Source organism: Ranitomeya variabilis, chromosome 2 (genome assembly GCF_051348905.1).
Source record: "Ranitomeya variabilis isolate aRanVar5 chromosome 2, aRanVar5.hap1, whole genome shotgun sequence".
NCBI classification, from domain to species: domain Eukaryota; kingdom Metazoa; phylum Chordata; class Amphibia; order Anura; family Dendrobatidae; genus Ranitomeya; species Ranitomeya variabilis.
In genome coordinates this window covers 300,832,240-300,858,807 of record NC_135233.1, presented here as the reverse complement: position 1 = coordinate 300,858,807, position 26,568 = coordinate 300,832,240, and the positions used below count along the sequence as shown (strand labels likewise).

General features: G+C 42.0%; 1 long non-coding RNA gene across 2 annotated transcripts; it reads left to right on the top strand.

Moving 5' to 3' along the window:
• The first annotated feature begins 5,997 nt into the window (after nt 1-5,997).
• Nucleotides 5,998-25,923, top strand: LOC143809362 (uncharacterized). Of its 2 annotated transcripts, none has more exons than XR_013222238.1 (3): nt 5,998-6,116; nt 21,817-22,116; nt 25,733-25,923. It is a non-coding gene; the product is annotated as an uncharacterized LOC143809362 (long non-coding RNA). The 2 variants fall into 2 exon arrangements; XR_013222237.1 differs by lacking the exon at nt 25,733-25,923 and adding an exon at nt 23,132-23,267.
• Nucleotides 25,924-26,568: the final 645 nt, after the last annotated feature.

Genomic DNA, 26,568 nt, shown 5'->3' with positions numbered 1-26,568 from the left:
TACAACAAACTATACAAAATCATTTTTTTAGGGACCATCTCACATTTAAAGGCACTTTGAGGGGTGTACATGACAGAAAATATCCAAAAATGACATGATTCTAAAATCTGGACTCCTCAATGTGCTCAAAACCACATTCAAGAAGTTTATTAACACTTTCCGTGCTTCACAGGAACTGAAGCAATGTGGAAGGAAAAAATTAACACTTCACTTTTTTTTTTTTTTTACAAACATTTTATTTCAGAACCATTTTTTTTTTATTTTCGCAAGTGTAAAAAGAGAAAATGAACCACAAAATTTGTTGTGCAATTTCTTCTGAATTCGCCGATACCCCATATGTGGGGGTCCACTGTTTGGGCGCACGGCAGGGCTCGGAAGGGAAGGAGCGCTGTTTGACTTTTTCAATGCTGAATTGGCTGGAATTGAGATGGGACGCCATGTTGCGTTTGGAGAGCATCTGATTTGCCTAAACAGTGGAAACCCCCCACAAGTGACACCATTTTGTAAACTAGACCCCTTAAGGAACTTACATAGATGTGTGGTGAACTCTTTGAACCCCCAAGTGCTTCACAGAAGTTTATAACGCAGAGCCGTGAAAATAAAAAATATTTTTTTTCCCACAAAAATGATTTTTTAGCCCCTAATTTTTTATTTTCCCAAGGGTAACAAGATAAATTGGACCCCAAAAGTTGTCCAATTTGTCCTGAGTACGCTGATGCCCCATATGTGGAAGTAAACCACTGTTTGGGCGCACGGCAGAGCTCAGAAGAGAGGGGATCACCATTTGACTTTTTGAACGCAAAATTGGCTGGAATTAATGGTGGTGCCATGTCACGTTTGGAGACCCCCTGATGTACCTAAACAGTGGAAACCCCCCAATTCTAACTCCAACCCTAACCCCAACACACCCCTAACCCTAATATCAACCCTAACCATAACCCTAATCACAACCTTAACACCAACACACCCCTAACCCTAATCCCAACCCCAACCATAACCCTAATCACAACCCTAACCCCAACACACCCCTAACCGTAATCCCAACCCTAAATCTAATCCCAACCCTAACCCTAATCCCAACACACCCCTAACTCTAGTCCATAACCCTAACCACAAACCTAACCTTAATCCCAACCCTAACCCTAATCCCAACAGTAACCCTAATCGCAACCCTAACCCTAATCCAAACTCTAATTCCAACCCTAATCCCAACTCTAACCCTACCTTTAGCCCCATCCCTAACCCTAATTTTAGCCCCAAACCTAACCCTAACTTTAGCCCAACTCACTTTAGCCCAGCTCTAACCATATTGGAAAAATGGAAATAAATAAATTTTCTTTATTTTATTATTTTTCCCTAGCTAAGGCTACTTTCACACTAGCATCGTTTGGCCTCCGTCGCAATGCGTCGTTTTGGAGAAAAAACGCATCCTGCAAAAGTGCTTGCAGGATGCGTTTTTTCTCCATTGACTTGCATTAGCGACGCATTGCGACGGATTGCCACATGTCGCATCCGTCGTGCGACGGATGCGTCGTGTTTTGGCGGACCGTCGGCACAAAAAAACGCTACATGTAACATTTTTTTGTGCGTCGTGTCCGCCATTTCCGACCGTGCATGCGCAGCCGAAACTCCGACCCCGCCTCCCCGGACCTTACAATGGGGCAGCGGATGCGTTGAAAAACTGCATCTGCTGCCCCCGTTGTGCGGCGCTTTCAACGCTAGCATCGTTGCGTCGGCACGTCGCATTGCGACGTGCAGTGCACGACGCTAGTGTGAAAGTAGCCTAAGGGGGTGATAAAGGAGGGGGGTTATTTACTATTTTTTGTATTTTGATCACTGTGATAGGGTCTATCACAGTGACCAAAATGAAGCAATAGGAAAAATCTTCCTATTGTTGCCGGGTGCCAGCTGGCAGATTTCGGCAGGTGCACTGCACATGCGCCCGCCATTTTCTTACTGGAAGAAGATGCTAGTGGCCGTGAGGGGGAAGCAGGTACACCAGGAGACACTGGTAAGTATCGGGGGGGGGCGATTGGAGACCCTATTTCTCTGTCCTCTGACGTGCGATCACATCAGAGGATAGAGAAATTAAAAGGCAAAGAGCACTTTTTTTGCGGTCGCCGTTATACGGTTAATAACGGCGATCGCAACCCAGGGGACGGTAAAACCTAACCCAAATCATATTCTCTGGGGTCTCGGCTACCCCCGGCAGCCGACACTCTGGAGAAAATCAGACTCTGGGGGGCGCTATACACTTTTTCCTAACGGCGCTGTGATTTAAGTACACTTAACTACCGCCATTAAAGGGTGTATCGGCGGTCGTTAAGGGATGAATGGTTGGTAAGATGTTCTTTTCCTGAAGTTGTGTGCCCTTTTTTCTCCATACATACCATTGATCATTGTGGCCAAAGAGTTCTATATTAACCCCTTTACCCCCAAGGGTGGTTTGCACGTTAATGACCGGGCCAATTTTTACAATTCTGACCACTGTCCCTTTATGAGGTTATAACTCTGGAACGCTTCAGCAGAACCTGATGATTCTGAAATTTTCTCGCGACATACTGTACTTCATGATAGTAGCAAAATATCTTTGATATTATCTGTGTTTACTTGTGAAAAAAATCAAAAATTATAAAAATTTTGCAATTTTCCAAATTTGAATTTTTATGCCCTTAAATCACAGAGATATGTCTCACAAAATACTTAATAAGTAACATTTCCCACATGCCTACTTTACATCACCACAATTTTGGAACCAAATTTTTTTTTTGTTAGGGAGTTCTAAGGGTTAAAATTTGACCAGAAATTTCTCGTTTTTACACCACCATTTTTTTTTAGGGCCCACATCACATTTGAAGTCACTTTGAGTGGTCTATATGACAGAAAATAACTAAGTGTGACACCATTCTAAAAACTGCACCCCTCAAGGTGCTCAAAACCACATTCAAGAAGTTTATTAACCCTTTAAGTGTTTCCCAGGAATTTTTGAAATGTTTAAAAAAATGAACATTTAACCTTTTTTCACAAAAAATTTACTTCAGCTCCAATTTGTTTTATTCTACCAAGGGTAACAGGAGAAAATGGCCATCAAAAGTTGTTGTGCAATTTGTCCTGAGTACGGCGATACCTCATATGTGGGGGTAAACTACTGTTTGGGTGCATGGCAGAGCTCGGAAGGGAAGGAGCGCCGTTTGACTTTTCAATGCAAAATTGACTGGAATTGAGATGGGATGCCATGTTGCGTTTGGAGAGCCCCTGACATGCTTAAACATTGAAACCCCCCACAAGTGACATCATTTTGGAAACTAGACCCCCCCAAAGAACTTATCTAGATGTGTGGTGAGCACTTTGACCCACCAAGTGCTTCACAGAGGTTATAATGCAGAGCCGTAAAAATAAAAATCACATTTTTTCACAAAAATGATCTTTTCGCCCCCAATTTTTTATTTTCCCTAGGGTAACAGAAGAAATTGGACCCCAAAAGTTGTGCAATTTGTCATGAGTACGCTGATACCAGATATGTGGGGGTAAACCACTGTTTGGGTGCATGGCAGAGCTCGGAAGGGAAGGAGCGCCGCTTGACTTTTCAATGCAAAATTGACTGGAATTGAGATGGGACACCATGTCGCATTTGGAGAGCCACTGATGTGCATAAACACTGAAACCCCCCACAAGTGACACCATTTTGGAAAGTAGATCCCCTAAGGAACTTGTTTAGATGTGTTGTGAGAGCTTTGAACCCCCAAGTGTTTCACTACAGTTTATAACGCAGAGCCGTGAAAAGAAAAATTCTTTTTTTTTCACAAAAATTATTTTTTAGCCCCCAGTTTTGTATTTTCCCAAGGGTATCAGGAGAAATTGGACCCCAAAAGTTGTTGTCCAATTTGTCCTGAGTACGCTGATACCCCATATGTGGGGAGAACCATCGTTTGGGAGCATGGCAGAGCTCGGAAGGGAAGGAGTGCCGTTTGGAATGCAGACTTAGATGGAATGGTCTGAAGGCGTCACATTGCATTTGCAGAGCCCCTGATATACCTAAACAGTAGAAACCCCCCCACAAGTGACCCCATGTTGGAAGCTAGACCCACCGTGGAACTTATCTAGATGTGTTGTGAGAACTTTGAACCCCCAATGTTTCACTAGTTTATAACACAGAGCCGTGAAAATAAAAAAATCATTTTTTCCCACAAAAATGTTTTTTTAGCCCCCCAAATTTTTATTTTCCCAAAGGTAACAAGAGAAATTGGACCCCAAAACTTGTTGTCCAATTTGTCCTGAGTACACTGATACCCCATATGTTGGGGTAAACCCCTGTTTGGGTGCACGGGAGAGCTCGGAAGGGAAGGAGCACTGTTTTACTTTTTCATCGCAGAATTGGCTGGAATTGAGATCAGACGCCATATCGCGTTTGGAGAGCCCCTGATGTGCCTAAAGAGTGGAAACCCCCAATTCTAACTGAAACCCTAACCCAAACACACCCCTAACCCTAATCCCAACCGTAAATGTAATCCAAACCCTAACCCTAACTTTAGCCCCAACCCTAACGCTAAATTTAGCCCCAACCCTAACCCTAACTTTAGCTCCAACCCTAACTGTAGCCCTAACCCCAACCCTAACCCTAGTCCCAACCCTAACCCTAACCCCAACCCTAACCCTAGTCCTAACCCTAACCCTAGCCCTAACCCTAGCCCCAACCCTAACCCCAACTCTAACCTCAACCCTAGCCCTAACCCTAACCCTGATGGGAAAATGGAAATATATACATTTTTTTAATTTTATTATTTTTCCCTAACTAAGGGGGTGATGAAGGGGGTTTGATTTACTTTTATAGCGAGTTGTTTAGTGGATTTTTATGATTGGCAGCTGTCACACACTAAAAGACGCTTTTTTTTGCAAAAAATAGTTTTTGCGTCTCCACATTTTGAGAGCTATAATTTTTCCATACTTTGGTCCACAGAGTCATGTGAGGTCTTGTTTGTTGCGGGACGAGTTGTTGTTTTTTATTGGTACCATTTTTGGGCATGTGACATTTTTTGATCGCTTTTTATTCTGATTTTTGTGAGGTAGAATGACCAAAAACCAGCTATTCAAGAATTTCTTTGGGGGGGGGGGAACATTTATAGTGTTCCGCGTTTCGTAAAATTGATAAAGCAGTTTTATTCTTCGGGTCAGTACGATTACAGCGATACCTCATTTATATAATTTTTTTATGTTTTGGCGCTTTTATACGATATAAAAAATAATTATTTTTGCATCGATTTATTCTGAGGACTATAACTTTTTAATTTTTTTCGATGACACTGTATGGTGGCTCGTTTTTTGAGGGACAAGATGATGTTTTCAGAGGTACCATGGTTATTTATATCCGTATTTTTGATCGCATGTTATTCCACTTTTTATTTGGCGGTATGATAATAAAGCGTTGTTTTTTGCCTCGTTTTTTTTTACCGCGTTCACTGAAGGGGTTAACTAGTGGGACACTTTTATAGGTGGGGTCGTTACGGATGCGGCGATACTAAATATGTACTTTTATTGTTTTTTTTTATTTAGCTAAAGAAATGTATTTATGGGAACAATATTTTTTTTTTTCTTTATTTATGATTTTTTTTTTTTTCACACTATTTTGCTGTGTTTTTTTATGCTAATTTTCAGCTGCTTTTTACAGTACCAGCAAAGCCTATGAGATTTCAGAAATCTCATGCACACACATTGGGTTTTTGTTTGATCAGTATTTTCTGCTTTGCTGCGTTTTTTTGGACATAGGGCATGTCACTTCTTTCAGCGTTTTTGCTGCGTTTTTGCAGCGTTTTTTCACCCATTGACTTGAATGGGTGATGGAAAAAACGCTGCAAAATCGCAGCAAAAACGCATGTAGCATTATTTGCTGCGTTTTTTGTGCAGAAAAATCATGGCCAGCAGGAAGTGATCTCACAGCCAAGAGCTTAGGGGTGTGGTTAGTGAGGTGTGAAGAGCCATTGTGAGCCATTGTAAGGTGTGAAGAGCCATTGTGAGGTGTCCTGATTGTGATCTATTGTGAGGGAGTTTCTGGTAGTGAGGTGTTAGCCATGTCTTGGTATAGGAGGATGAGCATTAATGTTTCCCAACTAATCATGGAGGTAATTTTTTTTTTTAATTTGTGATATATCTATCTATCCGATTGTTTGCAATGGTACACTTTGCGATGCTCATGTGCTGTTATGTACATGTTCATGTGTTCTGCATGTGTATGTTTGTATCTTCCTTGTCATGAATGTTGGCTTCATTTCATCTTGCATTTGGTAATTACTTTTTCATTTATTTTTCCAAGGTGGAAGCAATACCTGTAATTTGGGATGTAGCTTGCCCAAACTACAGTGATCGTCAAAAAAAGGCAGATGCATGGCATGTAATTCGTCGTAAATTGTTTCCCCGCTGGGATGAAGGCAATGCTAAGCTCCACTGGGGTCACTCAACTTTATTATCATGCACAAATAGACAAAAAAATGCACCAAAACAGCACAAAAAACGCATCTATAAGCAGCTGAAAATTGGCATAAAAAACGCAGCAAAAATACGCAGCAAAAATGCGCAGCAAAAAAGTCCTGTGTGAACTTACCCAAAAAACGCACCAAATACGCACCAAAAAAACGCACCTAAATTAGCATAAAAAAACGCAGCAAAAATACGCAGCAAAAAAGTCCTGTGTGAACTTACCCTAACATTGCTCCAGGGGGGCATCATGTTATAGTGTCAGATCGCTGATCTGACACTTTGCACAGCACTGTGTCAGATCAGCGATCTGATATGCAGGGCTGCAGGCTTACCAGCGCTTGCTCTGAGCAGGCGCTGGTAAGCCACCTCCCTGCAGGACCCGGATGTAGCCCCGCAGCCATTTTGGATCCCGGGCCTGCAGGGAGAAGGAAGTAGGAGACCCTCGGAGCAACGCGATCACATCGCGTTGCTCCGAGGGTCTCAGGGAAGCACGCAGGGAGCCCCCTCCCTGCGCGATGCTTCCCTATACTGCTGGAACACTGTGATCATGTTTGATCGTGGTGTTCCGGGGGTTAATGTGCCAGGGGCGGTCCGTGACCGCTCCTGGCACATAGTGCCGGATGTCAGTTGCGATAGTCAGCTGACACCCAGCCGCGATCGGCCGCGCTCCCCCCGTGAGCGTGGCCGATCGCATTTGACGTACTATCTCGTCGGTGGTCATACGGGCCCACCCCACCTCGACGGGATAGTACGTCATATGTCAGAAAGGGGTTAACCTTGTCAGTCCACAGGACTTGTTTCCAAAATGAAGGCCATATTTGTGAAGGTGTCTCTGTACAGTAGAAAAATGTAATACAACTCCAGAGTCTGCTAAATCATTTGAAGGTCTTTAGCAGTCAAGTGGGGGTTTTGATTTGCCTCTCTAGCAATCCTTCGAGCAGATCTCACTGAAATTTTGCATGGTCTTCCAGACCTTATCTTGACCCCCACTGTTCCTGTTAGGCCAGTCTCACATGTCCAGATAATTCCGGTACCAGAGAAAACGGTACCGGAGTTATCCGTGTCCGTGTGGTCACTTAGGCCATCCGTGTGGGATCCGTGTGCTGTCCATTTGCTGTCCGTGTCCGTGTATTGCAACAATTTTTACAACTTTAACCCTATGACAGGAAAAACGCACACGGACAGCACACGGATGGCACACGGACAGCATCCGTGTGCGGTACGTGTTTACACGGCCCCATTAACTTTAATGGGTCCGTGTGATCCGTGCGCTCCCACGAACACTGACATGTCTCCATGTTTTGCAAACGGACACACGGTCCATGAAAACACGCTGACATGTGCAGATACACACATTTATTTTAATGTGTCTACGTGAGTCAGTGTCTCCGGTACGTGAGAAAACTGTCACCACACATGCCGGAGCCACTGACGTGTGAAACCGGCCTTAATTGTCATTTCTTAATTACATTTCGAACTGCGGAAAGGGAAACTTAAAAGCTTTTCCATCTCCTTATAGCCTTCTGCTGCATTGTGAGCCTCCACCATTTTCATTTTCAGAGTGTTAGGCAGCTGCTTAGAAGAACCCATGGCTGTTGTTTTCTGGCACAGGGTTGGAGGAGGTTGGGTTTTTATATAGCTATATATAGCCTGGGTTTTCCTAAGAAAGATTGTGAACAAGCCATAACCCTAACAGGCTAATTAAGGTCTGAAACCTTGGTCAAAGTTATCTGAGCACAAAGATTTCCAAGGGTGCCCATCCTTTGCACCAGCCCATTTTCCTTTTTGTAATTTTAAAAATGTAAAAAATGACAATATATTTTTTTCACTAAAATACAAATGGAAATATGTCATATTTAACTTTAGACCTTTTAAAGATCATTTACCTTCAACTTGCTTATCTGTTCATAATAACAGTAATTTTGGCCAGGGGTGCCCAAACTTTTACATGCCACTGTAATAAATGGCAAATGCAATGAAGCTGAGTTCCGGAAACCATCAGGCCAGGCAGTGGAGATGTTGAAAATTCTAAACAATAAGTAGCACAATATTTTGACTATAAAATAAAAAAAAATACATAAAAAAAAATAAGAAAAAAGCTAATTGGCTACCAAAAACTCTAATCTTCCCTTATTTTTATGTAAATTTTAAGATAGGCTACAGCCATAAAGATATACATTATTAATAGTATGCTCCAGTGTTAGAGCATGAGTATGATGGCTGTGCCATGTGTCCTCCGTTGCCTAATGAAAGAGAAGAATAGATATTTGGCTACATATACATAGACACTCTCCATCATAATTACATTCCTAACTAGCCTAAAATAAGAATTAAAACTCTCATGCAGCACATTGTTAACATGTATAGACATTATTTTAAAATAGTGTAATTTCCGGTTGGATCATGGGGATGGTGGATCTGGATTCCTAGAATCATTGTAACATGAGTTTGTAAATTCAGAACTTTCTGTGATCCCTAAAGTCACTGCTCCAAAGCTTGTATTTATTTCTCACAGCCTTTCTGAACCTGGGGAGTAACAGGCTTCATTATCCCTACGCAATCCCTGCTGAGGCATTTTTAGATACCCTATGGAATCGTCTCAAACTGACTACCTAATGTTCACTCCAAAGGCTTCTCTGTAAAGAAAAATCATAATAATTGCTTGTACTCGGTTTGCCTGTGTTCCAGTTTAAAGAGGAAGTGAACGAAACCTTTCAATAAAGTCTTATGGAGATAACTAGAAAGCCACCCCACCAGTTGAGTTTCAGAAGGAAACTCTGCTTTGAATATTAATGAAGCCAACCCGTGACTTTGATATGTCATTGAAGAAGTAGGAGAACACAAATCAGACCAGACCACACAGAAAGGATGAGTGTGCAGAACTTACACCACTGCACATGTTGTATAATTCCATTGCAGCATTAAGGCTTTTGTCTAGATTATTGGGATTTTAGAGGGCAATACAGAATTTTTAAGAATTATTTTCCAATGCAATGGTTTTCTATATTGCACATTTGGAGTTTTGCTAACACTAGAAGGCCACAGAGCAAAAAACACTGATTTGGACATAATGGATGCCTCATGGTTTATTCTGGACCATTTTCACCCATCTGCAGTATAGACTAACACACAATGTGTATGAGGAGCCCATCACATCCTCATTTTGTGGGCATGACTGATCAGATTTTTCATCTGCACATCTGAGCATTATTTCTAAACTGTAACCAAGAAAATCCAGCTGCACTCTGAAATGCTATAACATTGAATATATGAAATTGGAACTTCATTACTACTAGGGAAAATATTTTAAAAATGAAGTACTTAGCACACAAATTGGCAAATTTATGAGAGCCCACCACCCGAGAAAAGGTGTATCCCTTTGATGGGACCCTATCCTTATATGCCTCTCCCGGGCTGAAAGCCTACAAATTTAAGAGCAGGCAGAATCCAGCTCTTTCTTAAAAACACCATAGGCTGCTGCGAGAAGTGCTCAGTTAAAAAAGAATATACTACAAAAATCAACACACTAGCTGTTAGAGGCCAGTACTTCCCTGCCAGGTGGGATGTATCACAGGAACTGTTTGTTGCTCTGGTCTCCCATACAGTTCCAGTCACTGGGTCTGCTGCTTGGCACAGATGTTGGTCCCAGTATCTTGCTCAGGCTCCTGTTATATGTGTGGTTACTGCTGGCTCTCCAGTTAAAGTCTATGGTAACCAGTGGTATACAGAGGCAGCCCCACTCTCTGGAGTCTAAGTCCAGAAATCACCTTACTGAGCATGTCCGTGATGTGGCGCCTTGTCTTTGGTACTCGGATGCTTTCTGCTCTGGTGATGTGGCAGCTCCAGATTGGCTCACGGGGACACCCCGTCCGACTGGGTGTGAGTGTTTGGGGTGGAGCCTGGTGCATAAAGGGATTTCAGAGAAGCACGCGGGGGTACTAGCGTCACTTGTGTTTGGTGAATATGCTACCTCTCTGTCTGTGCGGTTTCTACCATATCAGCTACCAGTGGGACGTCAGTGATATGTGTCAGCAAGTGTTCAGGGCTGGCCCTGTGCCATTAGAATTCTGGCACCTCCGGAGAGGAGGTTTGCTGCGTGTTCGTGCTGACTGTGCATTTTTGCTATCTGTTTCCGTCCCATGTGTATGCTATACTTCTCTGTGGCGTTAACAGGGTATTGCACCACAGAACAAGTTCAACCCACGTGTTCTTTCGCAGTGGTTCTAACAGGGTACACTTCCTATTGTCCCTGTACACCTTGGTGGTTGGCTGAGCTGGTACTTACCTTCCCTCTACCCCTCGTCCGTTAGCTGAGCTGGTAATACTGTTCCTGTACCTCTCGGTGGTTAGCTGAGTATGCAATCCTTTCCCTGTGCATTTCTGAGTAGTACCTGGGTTTGGTTTTCTGTGTTCCATTCACACTGTGTATACTCAGTGTGTTTAACCCTTTTCTGACATTAGACGTACTATCCCGTTGAGGTATGTGCTCATATGACCACCGACGGGATACTACATTTAATGCGATCAGCTGTGCTCACAGGGGGAGCGCGGCCTATCGTGGCGTGTCAGCTGATTATCACAGCTGACATCCGGCACCATGTGCCAAGAGCGGTCACGGACCGCTCCCGGCACATTAACCCCCGGAACACTGCTATAAAAATTATCACAGCATTCCGGCGGCATAGGGAAGCATCCCATCTCCTCCGTCCTCCTCCCTGCAGGCCCAGGATCCAAGATGGCTGTGGGGCTCCTTCCAGGTCCTGCAGGGAGGTGGCTTGCAAGCGCCTGCTCAGAGCAGGCACCGGCAAGCCTGCAGCACTGTCTGTCAGATCGCTGATCTGACACAGTGCATTGCAAAGTGTCAGATCAGCGATCTGACACTTTACCATGATGTCCCACACTGGGACAAAGTAAAAAAGTTAATAAAAAATACATGTGTTAAAAAAAAAAAAGAAAAAAAAATCCTAAATAAATATAAGAAAAATATATTGTTCTAAATAAATACATTTCTTTATGTAAATTAAAAAAAAAAGTACACATATTTAGTATAGCCGCGTCCGTAACCACCCGACCTATAAAACTGTCCCTCTAGTTAACCCCTTCAGTGAACACCGTAAAAAAAAAAACTAAGCAAAAAACAATGCTTTATCATCATACCGCCGAACAAAAAGTGGAATAACACGCAATCAAAAAGACAGATATAAATAAACATTGTATTGAATTGAAAGGAACAGATGGCACTCACCGGTTAAAAAACTTCTTTATTCCAATACTTTAAAACATCGGCGTCGGGAGGATGGGAGCAGGAGTGGAATGGACACCGACGTTTTAAAGTATCAGAATAAAGAAGTTTTTTAACCGGTGAGTGTCATCCGTTCCTTTCAATTTGTATCCATTGTGGCTATTTTCTACAGAGTGGCACCCCGGCTCACGGAGACTGCTGTATACATGCTTGCAGCATCAGTTCATGCAATTACCTGTGCACTGAGTGAGCTTCCCCGCTGTGCGGATTAACACTTTGTTGGATAAATAAACATTGTACCACCGAAAACATCATCTTGTCCTGCAAAAAACGAGCCACCATATAGCGTCATCAGCAAAAATAAAAAAAAGTTATTGCCCTCAGAATAAAGCGATGCAAAAATAATTATTTTTTCTATAAAATAGTTTTTATTGTATAAAAGCGCCAAAACATAAAAAAGATATAAATGAGGTATCGTTATAATCGTACTGACCCGAAGAATAAAGCTGCTTTATCAATTTTACCAAACGTGGAACGGTATAAACGCGCCCCCAAAAGAAATTCACAAATTGCTGGTTTTTGTTCATTCTGCCTTAGAAAAATCAGAATAAAAAGCTATCAAAAAATGTCATGTGCCCGTAAATGAAACTAATAAAAACGTCAACTCGTCCCACAAAAAACAAGACCTCACATGACTCTGTGGACCAAAATATGGAAAAATTATAGCTCTCAGAATGTGGTAATGCAAAAAATATTTTTTGCAATAAAAAGCGTCTTTTAGTGTGTGACGGCTGCCAAACATAAAAATGCGCTATAAAAACCAGCTATAAAAAGTAAATCAAACCCCCCATTATCACCGCCTTAGGGAAAAATAATAAAATAAAAAATGTATTTATTTCCATTTTCCCATTATGGTTAGGGTTAGGGTTGGGGCTAAAGTTAGGGTTTTGGTTGGGGCTAAAGTTAGGGTTAGAGTTGGGGCTAAAGTTAGGGTTGGGGCTAAAGTTAGGATTGGGGCTAGAGTTGGGGTTAGGGTTTGGATTACATTTACGGTTGGGTTAGGGGTGTGTCAGGGTTAGGGGTATGGTTAGAGTTGGGATTAGGGTTAGGGGTGTGTTGGGGTTGGAATTATGGTTAGGGGTGTGTTTGGGATAAGACTGTGGTTAGGTTTAGGATTAGGGGTGTGTGGGGGTTAGGGGTGTGGTTAGGGTTGGGATTAGGCTTAGGGGTGTGTTGGGGTTAGGGTTGGAGTTAGAATTGGGAGGTTTCCACTGTTTAGGCACACCAGGGGCTCTGCAAACGCAACATGACATCCGATCTTAATCCACACAATTCTGCATTGAAAAAGTAAAACAGTGCTCCTTCCCTTCAGAGCTCTGCCGTGCGCCCAAACAGTGGTTTACCCCCACATATGGGGTATCAGCGTAGTCAGGACAAATTGTACAATAACTTTTGGGGTCCAATTTCTCCTGTTACCCATGGGAAAATACAAAACTGGGGGCTAAAATATCATTTTTGTGGAAAAAAAAGCTTTTTTATTTTCACGGCTCTGTGTTATAAACTTTAGTGAAACACTTGGGGGTTCAAAGTGCTCACCACAATCTAGATGTTCCTTGGGAGTCTAGTTTCCAATATGGGGTCACTTGTGGGGGGTTTCTACTGTTTAGGTACATCAAGGGCTCTGCAAAAGCAACGTGATGCCCACAGACTATTCCATCAAAGTCTGCATTCCAAATCACCATTTCTTCCCTTCCGAGCTCTGCTATGTGCCCAAACAGTAGTTTTCTCCCACATATGGGGTATCAGCGTACTCAGGACAAATTGGACAACAACTTTTGGGGTCCAATTTCTCTTGTTACCCTTGGGAAAATACAAAACTGGGGGCTAAAATATCATTTTTGTGGAAAAAAAAGCTTTTTTATTTTCACGGCTCTGTGTTATAAACTTTAGTGAAACACTTGGGGGTTCAAAGTGCTCACCACAATCTAGATAAGTTCCTTGGGAGTCTATTTTCCAATATGGGGTCACTTGTGGGGGGTTTCTACTGTTTAGGTACATCAAGGGCTCTGCAAAAGCAACGTGATGCCCACAGACTATTCCATCAAAGTCTGCATTCCAAATCACCATTTCTTCCCTTCCGAGCTCTGCTATGTGCCCAAACAGTAGTTTTCTCCCACATATGGGGTATCAGCGTACTCAGGACAAATTGGACAACAACTTTTGGGGTCTAATTTCTCCTGTTACCCTTGGGAAAATACAAAACTGGGGGCTAAAAAAATCTTTTTTGTGAAAAAAATAAGATTTTTTATTTTTACGGGTCTACATTATAAACTTCTGTGAAGCAGTTGGGGGTTCAAAGTGCTCACCACACATCTAGATAAGTTCCTTAGGGGGTCTACTTTCCAACATGGCATCACTTGTGGGGGATTTTAATGTTTAGGCACATCAGGTGCTCTCCAAACGAGACATGGCATCCTATCTCATTTCCAGCCAATTTTGCATTGAAAAGTCAAACAGTGCTCCTTCCGAGCTCTGCCATGGGCCCAAACAGTGGTTTATCCCAAAATATGGGGTATCCATGGGCTGCCGTCACACCGGCAGTATTTGATAACCAGATAAATAAAAAAAACAGCGCCTCAAAATGTAGTGAAGATTAAATGTTACATTTTATTCTGCCTCCTGTGGCGACGTTTCGGTCCAGAGACCTTTTTCAAGCACAGTACACAGTGTTCTAACGCAGCAATGCAGCATGGATCCTTGCGACCCCTTTTGAAGCCGCAGGAGAACTATGACATGCACAGCTCTGTGTATCAGGAGAGCGCCATCATGTGACATATTGTGCTTCACTATGATTGGACTGGGGATTGTAGATACACGCCTATGGGAGTGGCTGTATCTATGACGACTGGAAATGCTTTGCAGTGATAGGTGGGGGATTGTTTGTTTACATTTTACCAACGGGACTCTTTTTGTTCTATTATGCTGTAAATTATGTGCATAAGAACGATCAGAGATAGCGGTTTGATGTTAGATCAGGCGATAATATAGTAGATGCTCCGGTGGGATTGTTTTTATCTGTATATGCGTTTTTTTGATGTGATGGGATGCTAACCAAACAGTTGTCCCGCATTTGCGTATATTGTAGCAGGAAGAATAAACTGCACTGGAATGAAGGGCAAAATGTGGAGGAAAATGCAGCCAACTATGTGGCAAAGCTGAGTTTGTTCCAAAGATGAAAGAACACCAGCTGGGCTGGAATGGTAGACCCTTTTCATAGACTGGTCGTACAACGTCTTTTTAGCTCCATCAATCCCTATATGAGAGACAAATGTGCCATAGACGTGGTACACCATAGCAAGCTCCCACCCGCCAAGGTCAGAACCGCTATATGCACAAAACAACCAGTTCTCTATAGAAAGTATTGTTTGGAACCAGGGGTTCGGCAAGAACCATAAAGTAAAGCCCATAGTGTATAAGTACGGAACTTCCTCATTTTTAGAAATCCTCTAATAAAATGATCATGCCCGTATCACCAACATAAATATAAGTAATATAAATGGAAGCTAAAGTTTTGTGTAGCAAGACAGTCGTAAAAACAGTCAAAGTTAGATAAATGGTCAAAAATGTTTGTGACTGAGTAATCAAGTCCTAGAAATTATTTTCAGATGACCTGACTTTTCAAGAACATTTGTGGGGTCCATACTCTGGGATGTACAGATGTGGGCACGTGGACGACAATTCGTTGGGATAGTAGTTTGGTATGGGATTGATCAAGTTCTGGAATTAATTGCGAAATGGGGTAAAATGGGATCTACTAATTAAAATATTCTTTATTAATTGTTCCAAATTGTTCTACTGGGGTCACTAAGCAGAAAGTAAAAATGATTGAAAAAAACAAACAAACTAATAATTGTAGGTGGTGTGGTAGGTCTCAAAACAGGGGGAGATACAAAGGCCTGGTTGGGATGGGCATGTGGGGCAATAGAACTGGGAATCACTCCATCTGCCATGCTTTTGGCAAACTCAGCATCTTTTTTGAGGATACCTTTGGGTGGGAGTGACAGGGACAGGATGAGGAAAATGGCTGTCATGTCAGACGCTATTCACACTAGGGCGTCCGACAGACAGCGGTAATTCCACATTCGTCCACTATACGCTCAGTGGCGCCGGCTAGATTTTATCCAGGTTGTCCGGGGTTAATCTAGCTGGTAATCTGGTTGGAGGCTGGGTCACGCCCGTGGCCTTTAAATAGTCATTCTGGACTTTGGGCGTCGCCGATTATAGCTTGTGTCTTGTGCCTGGTGATCTCGGTCTGGAGTGGTGGTCTAGGAGAAGAAATATTGTATCTGGTGGTGTATTATCCTTTGTCATATTTCTCCTTCCTATATTTGTGTTTGTTTTGCCCTGTGCACATTATAGTGTTTTCCTGTGTGTCTGCGGCGTGGTGCGTTTTTTAGTTTTCCCTGTCTGTGCTTTCTGTGGGGGTTGGTGTGTGGTCTAATCACTGGGTGGCGGGTGGAGGTTTCAGCATAGGGCTGAAACAGGAGTCAGGGTCAGGCCTGGCGGCCCAGACAAGCACACCATCAGTGTAAATTCTGGGAGAGGGACAGACAGGGTTTTCCCTAGTCTGAGGGATATCGCAAGGGCCCAGGTAATCAGCTGTAGCCCCCGTGACAATGGCGCTCTACAAGTCTCCAGGAAGCCTCAGAGTCGAAGGCTTCCCCCTGTGCTATTGACTCAAATATGAGGCTCTCTACAATTTTTTCCTGAAAGTGAAGGAACGTAAGTGGTCCTTGGGACTTTTTATACAGGACAAAGCTGTTGTATGTGGCAGTTTGAATAAGGTAGATTGCCACCTTTTTGTACCAGGCTCTGGTTTTCCACTTGACCAGGTATAGTTGCAGAACCTGGTCTGACAAGTCTACGCCACCTATATATTTGTTATAGTCTGTGACGCTGACCGGATTTCCTTGTACCTCGTGGCACCCCTCTCTCTGACCGACACAGTGGTGTCCACATGCAGTGTGGTCAGCATGTAGACATCCTTCCTGTCATTCCACTTCACTGTAAGAAGTTGGTCACTTGGGAGTAAGAATGATGCCCACCCTCTCCAAACGTCTGGACACCAACTGTGACGAAAACCCCACTCTGTTTTTCCTGACTGTCCCACAGGCCCCTGTATTTGCAGCATGGAGGGATTTATATAGGGGGATGCTTGTGTAATAATTGTCCATATACACATGGTACCCTTGATGGAGAAAGGGCGTCATTAGTTCCCATACAATTTTGCCTGGGATGCCAATTGTCGGGGGGCAGTTTGGGGGGTTTATTTGGCGGTCCCTACCTTCGTAAATTAGGAAGGTGGAAGTGTACCCTGATGAGCTCTCGCAAGTTTTGTATAATTTTATGCCGTATTTGGCACACTTGGAGGGGATAAATTGGCGGAATGATAGATGGCCCTTGTAGCGCATCAAGGACTCGTCGACTGCCACATTTTGCTCTGGGGTATAGGAATTTTAGATATGAAGTTTTTAGGAAGGAAATTAGGGGTCTCAATTTATTTAGCTGATCGTAGTTGGGGTCAGTTCTTGGGAATTGTCACTGAAGTGGAGGAATCTCATCAGGGCTTCGTAACGGACTCAGGACATGATGGCTGCAAATAAAGGGGTGGTGTGGACAGCTTTTGTTGGCCAGTAAGAGCAGAGTGTGGTTTTTTTTTTCACCAAACTCATATTCAGGGTAAGGCCTAAGAATTTTTTTATTTCGGGGACATTTGTGGGGATCCAGGAACGGGAATGAAAGGCAGTGGGTTTTTGGGAAATATATAGTACAGATCAAAAGTTTGGACACCCCCTTCTCATTTAAAGATTTTTCTATATTTTCATGACTATGAAAATTGTACATTCACACTGAAGGCATCAAAACTATGAATTAACACATGTGGAATTATACACTTAACAAAAAAGTGTGAAACAACTGAAATTATGTCTTATATTCTAGGTTCTTCAAAGTAGCCACCTTCTGCTTTGATGACTGCTTTGCAGTGTAAATGTACAATTTTCATAGTCATGAAAATACAGAAAAATCTTTAAATGAGAAGGTGTGTCCAAACTTTTGGTCTGTACTGTATTGTCGGGCATATAAGTTTGTTTGGTGGATGATTAATTGCAGGACTTCGGGGGGCTAATGAAAATTTGGAAAAAATCAATGGGGATAAAATTGGTGACATTTGCTCTTATTCCAGGGACTGCAGAAAAAGGGTGAATTTGAGGGGAAAATGAGGTGTCATTATACCACAGCGGTGGGGGGACTGCGGTACTTGGTCCTGCCTCTGAAGCATCAGCAGTGACGACCGACTCCGCTACCATCGGGCCGGGGGATCCCATGGAGGAAGAGTAGTCGTCACTGTCTGAAAACTGCTCAGCTTCAGTGGCAGATTCTGTTTCACTGCCAGAGCAAAGCAGGCTGTAAGCTTGCTCCGTGCTGAAACTTCTGCAGGCCATTTTATTTCCTCTGCTAACCCTAATCATAATATGTGTAACCCTAACCCTAAAAAATTCTAAAAAAAAAAAATTATAAAAAAAAATATTTTAAAAAAATTATTAGAATAAAAACAATGATCAAAAAAATATTAGAAGAAAAAATATATATTAAAAAGAAAAAATTATTAAAAAAAAGAAAACAATTATTTAAAAAAGTTGTTTTTTTATAATCCTCTGCTGATGATGCAGGGATTACGGAGAATAGGGGTGGGTAAATGGGATGCTTGCGGATGCAGAAATTATGTTTTATCATTCTGAGGCTGCCGTCACACTAGCAGTATTTGGTCAGTATTTTACCTCAGTATTTGTAAGCCAAAACCAGGAGTGGGTGATAAATGCAGAAGTGGTGCATATGTTTCTATTATACTTTTCCTCTATTTGTTCCACTCCTAGTTTTGGCTTACAAATCCTGATGTAAAATACTGACCAAATACTGCTAGTGTGACGGCAGCCAGACAGGGCAGCACTTCAACTGTAGTCTCTCTCTCTTCTCTCCCAGACCAACTACAAGGACAGAAAAGAGAGGTACAGCCCAAGTGCTGCCATGTTTATCAAATATTAGGGGTTTTGATCACTGTGATAGGATCTATTACAGTAATCAAAATCCAGCAGCCAATGAAAAAATTCTCATTGGTTGCCGGGTGCTAGCCGGCAGATCTTGGCAGGTGTACTGCGCATGCACCCGTCATTTTCTTTCTGTCGGAGAAGAAGAGGGGCCGGGGACCGGGGGACAGCTTTTCCGGTACATAAGGTACCATGGGGGGCTCGGGGGTCCCTATTTCTCTCCGTTCTGATGTGCGATCACATCAGAGGGGAGAGAAAATGCAAAATCTGCCTTTTTTTTTTGCTATCGCTGTTATACAGGGCGATCGCAACCCCGGGGGTCGGTAAAAAACAACTCCAATCATTTTCAAAACCCAGTAGCTGGGTGCCGGCCGACAGATCTTGGCGGGCGCACTACACATGCACCCGCCATTTTCTTTCTGCTGGAGAAGGAGGGGGACCGGGGGACAGCTTTTTCGGTACATAAGTACCGTGGGGGGCACGGCACGAGAGAAATTAAATGCAAAACTGGCCCTTTTTTTTTTTGCCGCCGTTATATGGTAATTATGGTGATATCAAAACCGACCCGAATCATGTTCTCTGGGGTCTCGGATACAGGGAAAATCGGACTCTGGGGGGCTCTATACACTTTTTTCACAGCATCGTAAATTAACGGTGCTGTGGTTTAAGTACCCTTAACTACCGCTGTTAAAAGGCGTATCTGCGGTCGTTAAGGGGTTAATGCATCCCATTTTTTTATTTGCCTGGCACTGGTCAATAAAGTTGAGTTTACCATCCACCGATATCCCCATATAGTGTTCTATTATTTAATACATAATTTTACATTTAGTATTCTCTAATAATAATAATAATATTTATTTATAAAGCGCCAAAATATTATGCAGCGCTTTACAGTTTAACAGTTTCAAACGCAAGTCATAAGTAACAACGTTAACAATACAATAATTAAAGCGAAATAAGACGACCCTACTTGTGAGAGCTTACAATCTACAATGAGGATCAATGCAACAGTGAGGATTTTTTTGTTTCCATGATGACAAAAGGGCGGATTCTAGAGATGTTCTTAAAGTGTAAGCGGAGAGAGATTGTAAATGGGAAGTGAAGGAGATTTGTGTCAAACGTAACACCCAGACAGTGCGCCTGCTGCCGGGGTGTTATTATGGTGCCACCCACGGAGAGGGAAATGTCAGATTTAGGGAGGTTAGTAGACGGTGAGAGCCGAAGAAGTTCAGTTTTGGAGAGGTTGAGTTTCAGATAGAGGGCGGACATGATGTTGGAGACTGCAGACAGACAGTCAGTGGCGTTCTGTAGTACAGCGAGAGTAAGGTCAGGGGATGACGTATATAGTTTTGTGTCATCGGCATAAAGATGGTACTGAAAGCCAAATCTGTTGATGGTCTGTCCAATTGGGGCCATGTAGAGAGAGAAGAGAAGTGAGCCAAGGACTGAGCCCTGAGGTACCCCAACAGTGAGAGGAAGAGGGGACGAAGTGGAGCCAACGAACGATACACTGAAGGAGCGGTCAGAAAGATAGGACGAGAACCAGAAGAGGGCAGTATCCTTAATGCCCAGTGACTGGAGCCTAGAGAGTAGGAGATGGGGGTCAACAGTGTCAAAAGCTGCAGAGAGGTCGAGAAGAATGAGCAGAGTGGTCACCATGACACTTTGCTGTCAGAAGATCATTGGTCACTTTGATGAGTGCAGTTTCTGTCAAATGTAGGGGGTGGAATCCGGACTGTGAAGGGTCTAGGAGTGAGTGGCGAGGTAACCGGTAAGGCGGGAGTAGACCAGGCGCTCCAAGAGTTTAGAGATGAAAGGGAGGTTGGAGACTGGTCTGTAGTTATTTGTGCAGGATGGATCGAGAGAGGGTTTCTTTAATAATGGAGTAATGATAGGGTGCTCATCAAATTACATGTATCCACATTAAATTTTATTTGCCATTTCTCTACCAGCTTCCCCAAATCTCCCTGTTGATTATTTTACATAGTTAAATATCATATACAAAAAAGTATCCTTAACTCTTTATGCCCTTATTAAATATAATAAAAAGAAGATGGCCCAGTTACGACCCTTGGGGTAGTCCATTATTAACTGGCACCCAATTAGGGTGTGCTGCATTAATAAAAAGCCTCTGTTTCCTATCACAGAGAAAGTTGTTAATCCCATTACACAAACTATATTTCCCAAATTCTTTGCATGCTTATTGTTTATCTCAATTTTCCAGCACAAAGAAACTAAACAGATTATAATAAAGGGACCAATATTTTATAATCATATGTTGATGCTGAGTTATATTACATTTTTTTTCATTTAAAAAAACAGTGTGAGTCATGTTGGGGGAGTGTTCTTCTTTGAGTGTTGTTGCCCGCTTGTCATTGGTCAGCATCATACAGGGGGAAGAAGTACATGCCTACAGTGAAAACTATCTGATAAAACCCATCATAGAGAGCCTAGCTGTGTCCAGTTCAATATGAAAAATTTGGTGAAAAGTCCTCTTCACCTAAGGTCCTCTGTAACTATATAATTATGTTGGTCGATGTGATAATAAAGATACCCAAATTACTTATTGTTTTTAGGTTTTACTACTTTTGCATAAAATAAATTAATTGCCATATACAAAGACCTATAAAACCTTATTTTCTGTAGAATGAGCTGCGTGAGGGTTTTTCAGTAAACGAAATGTGCTTTTCCATTAGTACTATTTTGGCATGCATATTTTTGGGTCACTTTTTAAGTCATTTTTTGCGAGAGAGCATAAACAAAAACAGCAATTCCTGCATTATTTTTCATTTTCTTTTATACAGTGTTCCTTATATAAACATGTTAATACCAAATATGAGTATTTTTGGAGACTTTAAACAAATAAATATTTTTAACCTTTTTTAAATTAAACATTTTTCACAATAATTTTTAGTCCCATAAAGGAAATTTACCATTTTGATGTCTTAGATTTATTGCAGTCTTTTTTTATTTTTATTTCTTTACTTATGTTTACAGACTTTCCTGGAATTTTTGGACAATTGGCAACCCTGGGATGCAGCCAATTAGATGTCAGAAACCAGCAGGAAGGCATAAACTAAAATACAAGGCTGACTTGGAGGTCATTGTTAGGCCTCTTGTTATCATAACAACCCATCATCACCTGCCAATCATACTGTGGGGGACCATGTTCTAACAGAGAGAATTGTTCTTCTGCGGGTAAACTCCTTAGACGCTACTGTCACCATTGTCTACAGCATCTGAGAGGTTGAACTGCTGGAGATGCAGAGGAAGCAGTTGCATGCACATCCTGATGTGGTAAGTTACACTCCTCCAGGACGTCATCTATGTGCTTTTGCAGAAAAGGGTTTAAGGCAATATTTTAGATAGTATTTGAGATATTAATCATCTGGAATATGTATTAGGGTATGTGCACACGTCAGGATTTTGTCAGGATTTTCTCAGGATTTTGTCAGGAGTTTGTCAGGCTTTTTCCTCAGGTTTTGTAGCCAAAACCAGGAGTGGGTGATAAATACAGAAGTGGTGCATATGTTTCTATTATACTTTTCCTCTAATTGTTCCACTCCTGGTTTTGGCTACAAATCCTGATGAAAAATCCTGACAAAATCCTGACAAAATAATTCTAAGGCTATGTGCACACGTCAGGATTTTGTTAGGATTTTGTCAGGATTTTGTCAGGATTTTTCATCAGGATTTGTAGCCAAAACCAGGAGTTGGTGATAAATGCAGAATTGGAGCATATGTTTCTACTATACTTTTCCTCTAATTGTTCCACTCCTGGTTTTGGCTACAAATCCTGATGAAAAATCCTGACAAAATCCTGACGTGTGCACATAGCCTTATAGTCTTTATTCTCAGATGAAAGGACCATCATGAGCTTTTGTAGAAGTAATAGTTAGTTTTCCTAGTGATGGTCCTCATTTCCTCACTATGATGTTCACTATTTTCACCCATGCACAATAAAATGTGTCATTTTCCTTTTCTTAAGCAGGTCAAACATCCTTTCCCTTAGACAAACAGAGCTTCTTTCCTTAGTGCAATTTGTGGTTTATGGCATGGTCCAAAACCAACATCCATATTCACACTTAAAAATGTCAGATCTGTGCCAGCCCTTCACACATAACATTTACAGCACAAATACATGAAACGTAGAGCATTTCCATGCCTGGCATCTCATTAAAATAGCTGACTGAAAAGTTACAAGTTATGTGACAGTTTTACTGATTGTCACACTTGTTTCTTCCTTTACTAGTATTCTCTGCTCCCTCCATCACTTGATGCCATTGTCATCTACATAATGTTTCCCATTCAGTGCTTGTGGTACAGGATCTTCATACTTCTCCGCCCCGCCGCTCTCTGGATTGTCAAGCATGCCGAGATGACTGTCCTCTGACTAGTCCATGGATGGTGCGCCAAGGTCACATTTTATCTTTACAATAACTGCAGCAAGCAACATTTCATAATAAAGGGATGGGGGGAAAAGTTATTAGAATGCTGACATATCTATTCTAGGAGTACATCCTGTTGATAGATTATTTTTAATATACATTTAAAGGGAACGTTTCAGGTTGAAAATGTTCTCTGATCTGCAGGCAGGCTGTTATAGAGCAGGAGGAGATGATCAGATTGATATATACAACATTTTATGGGAATAATTGTAATAAACCTTACATTTTATTAATTGAAATCCCTGGTGTTTGTAGCATAAGGGTCCAGTGGGCGGTCCTACTAGTGATTGACCGTCTTCCCGCATGAGTGCATGCAGAGACAGCTGTCAATCACTGAATAGGACCAAGCACCGGACTCATATATACAAACACCACAGATCTCCAACAAAGCATCAGATAGCACACGGACCAATGTTAGTTTATGGGGCAGAAAAAAGAAAAAAATATATACCAGCTCACCTGTTGGCATGTGTTGTGGGGAAGCACGGATATCGTGTAGTTATCACGTGAGCAAAGTAATCCAAAAAAAGAAAAAAATCCAGCTTCCAAAAACTTACAAATTTATTAAGGATAAAATGCAAAGTCCAGTCCAATAAATTACATAGTGGAGAGTAGCAAGCAACGTGTTTCAAACAATGGTATGTTCTTTCTCAAAGCTTTAAGAAAGAACATACCATTGTTCGAAACGCATTTCTTGCTACTCTCCACTATGTAATTTATTGGACTGGACTTTGCATTTTATCCTTAATAAATTTTTAAGTTTTTGGAAGCTGGATTTTTTTCTTTTTTTGGGTTAGTTTATGGGGCCATGCACAAGTCCGATTTTTTTTTTCGGAGGAAAAAATTGCAGCATGCATGCTTTGCATCCTTAAATCAGATCACACTAGGCCATCAAAGTCAATGAGTCCATGGAAACCATTGGACTGCACTTAGATCACATGTGAGTGCAGTCCGACTTCCACAAACTGACAGAACCGAGAGAATCAGATAATACTGTGATGAAACTCTGATCAAACTGAGTGTTCAACAGCATGTACTATTGCTAATACTTCACCATGACTCTACTGTTACCATTTTGTTCACCACACAAAATGTCATTAATGTATGACCATTATCTCACCTGATTGAGGCTACACTTGAATTGTGCACTTCGAAGATCTGAGGCTGTGGGTTGTAATCATCACCTAGGCAGGTTAACGATGTAGCTATTTTTTATTCCTTACGTCCATGGTTTTACAACAACTCCTGGTAGATGGCCGAAATACATTGCCCCCAGTCCACAAGATCCACTCCCCTGGGCTGGTAGTCCCACTGCCCCGTACCAGGCGGTACTGTCTACCAACTTTTGGTTGGTCCACAGATTTCATAACTCCTGCCAGTATAGTCTATAGTTACAGTTCACACTCCTCCAGATGACAAATAACACGATCGAAGCACATGTATCCAGCAGCAACAGTCCTTAAGGAAGTTACTCAAGATGACAAATCCCTCAACCATAGCACGCGTATCCTGCCCAGCCAGCAACCGATCTCTAAAGTCCATAGGCCATCCATACATGGGCACCAGGACTTCAGCAATAGCTCCTCATCCTTCTGCGTAATTCCACTCATTAAAGATGTGGATTATTGGCCTCTGTCCCTGGGATCAGCCTCTAAAATGGGCAGAAGTGTTCACACCCTTCCCTCAAAGCTAACTGTGCGTTCGTGGAGGTATATTCCTCAGGCTGAACCCATCAACTGGGACTGCATGTGAGACCACCCGTGGCGATGGCTCTGCTGTGTCTACTATCCCCATCTACACAATGAGACTAGTGGCTGGGAGAACAATGGCTTGAGGCCCCTGATACATTAACTCGTTTAATGAAATGATTGTTTTCTTTGATTACCAATAGGTTTTGTGAGTGACTGTCATCCAGTTATCCAATTCGATCCTGGGGCATGCTGGGCTGTCAGCACTTTGATCGACAGCCCTGCTGCTCAATCTGGGCTAGCCTATGGGCATTTCACCAGGTGCCTCCTGTCTTTAATTATATGCAAGCTATCTAGCTGGGTTGCTGTTTGCAGTCCAGTGTCCGTTGCAGCTTTGCTTAGACAGGTGTGTGTGTTTGCTCTGTATCTGACCTTAATCTTGTTGCTGACCGATGATTTGTTGTGACTATTCCTGTGGATTATCCCTCCTGACTTCAGGTATCTGACCCTGGACTTTGCCTCTGACTATCCATTTGTTGTGCTCCCTGGTCTTGAAGTACCCTCCTGGGATTTGACCCTGGACTAAAATCCGACCATGCCTTTTTCTTACCCCTCTGTACTATGAGCCCTTTTGGTATCTGACCTCAGACCTCCTGACTACCCTGTCTCACAGCTTACCCATCACACTCATGGTTTTGGCAGTGTGTGATTTTATAGGATTTTTAGCACTCAAAAAAGAGTTGGATCCATAAGATTTCAATTTCGGTATTTCTCCAGAATCTTCAACTCTATCACAACATAATTGTGGACTGATATAACACCAGGGATCCGACCTACAAGTACAAGGGAAGAACCTAACTACAATCAAGTACTTTCATCAAGTATCTTTTCCTTTATCCGAGCCCCACACGATCACCTCCAGGAGATCCTAATCATGGCTTTAACTTCCTTTGAAATTAAACAGTGAATGACAAGGCTTGACGCCATCATACATTCTCCCCTTTATTCTAACACCCTCTTTGATCTTTACACTTTGATTTTCACAATATCTTTTTTTGTAAAGTTGAGTTTCCTTAAGTTGACAATGACCTGCATTTTGCAAAGTCACAATGTCTTTGCTCCTTTCTTCTCATCTTTGACATTTTAGTTTCTTTATCTACAGAGGGCCAATTCTAATTCTATGTCAATCTTTTCAGTGAACTAGCATAAATCAGTTGCTACATTCTTCTTTCTAATCCTTATAGATATTTTCTTGCTCAGCCCATGTTGTTTTACAACTGTGTCCTATTGGCTTCTATTCTTATGTGAAAACATTTACTGATTTGGCTTCCGATATTGCACTAAAAAATTGCACATGAGTAGAAAAATAAGATTTTTTTTTTAGAAAATAAAATTGCCATTTTTTTTACATTTTAATTGCAACCGTCTTACATTACAAAGTATGCCTGTGACAAAAATTGAAACTTTTTTTGCACATTTGTTTTAAAGGGAACAATGCACTTCCGAAATCGCTATTTAACTGCATAGGGTAAATCCACAGGTAAATAGCATTCTAATGATGTCTGGATGCTTTATTGAAAGTACAGCTACCGAGAGAAAAATAACTGGGAGAC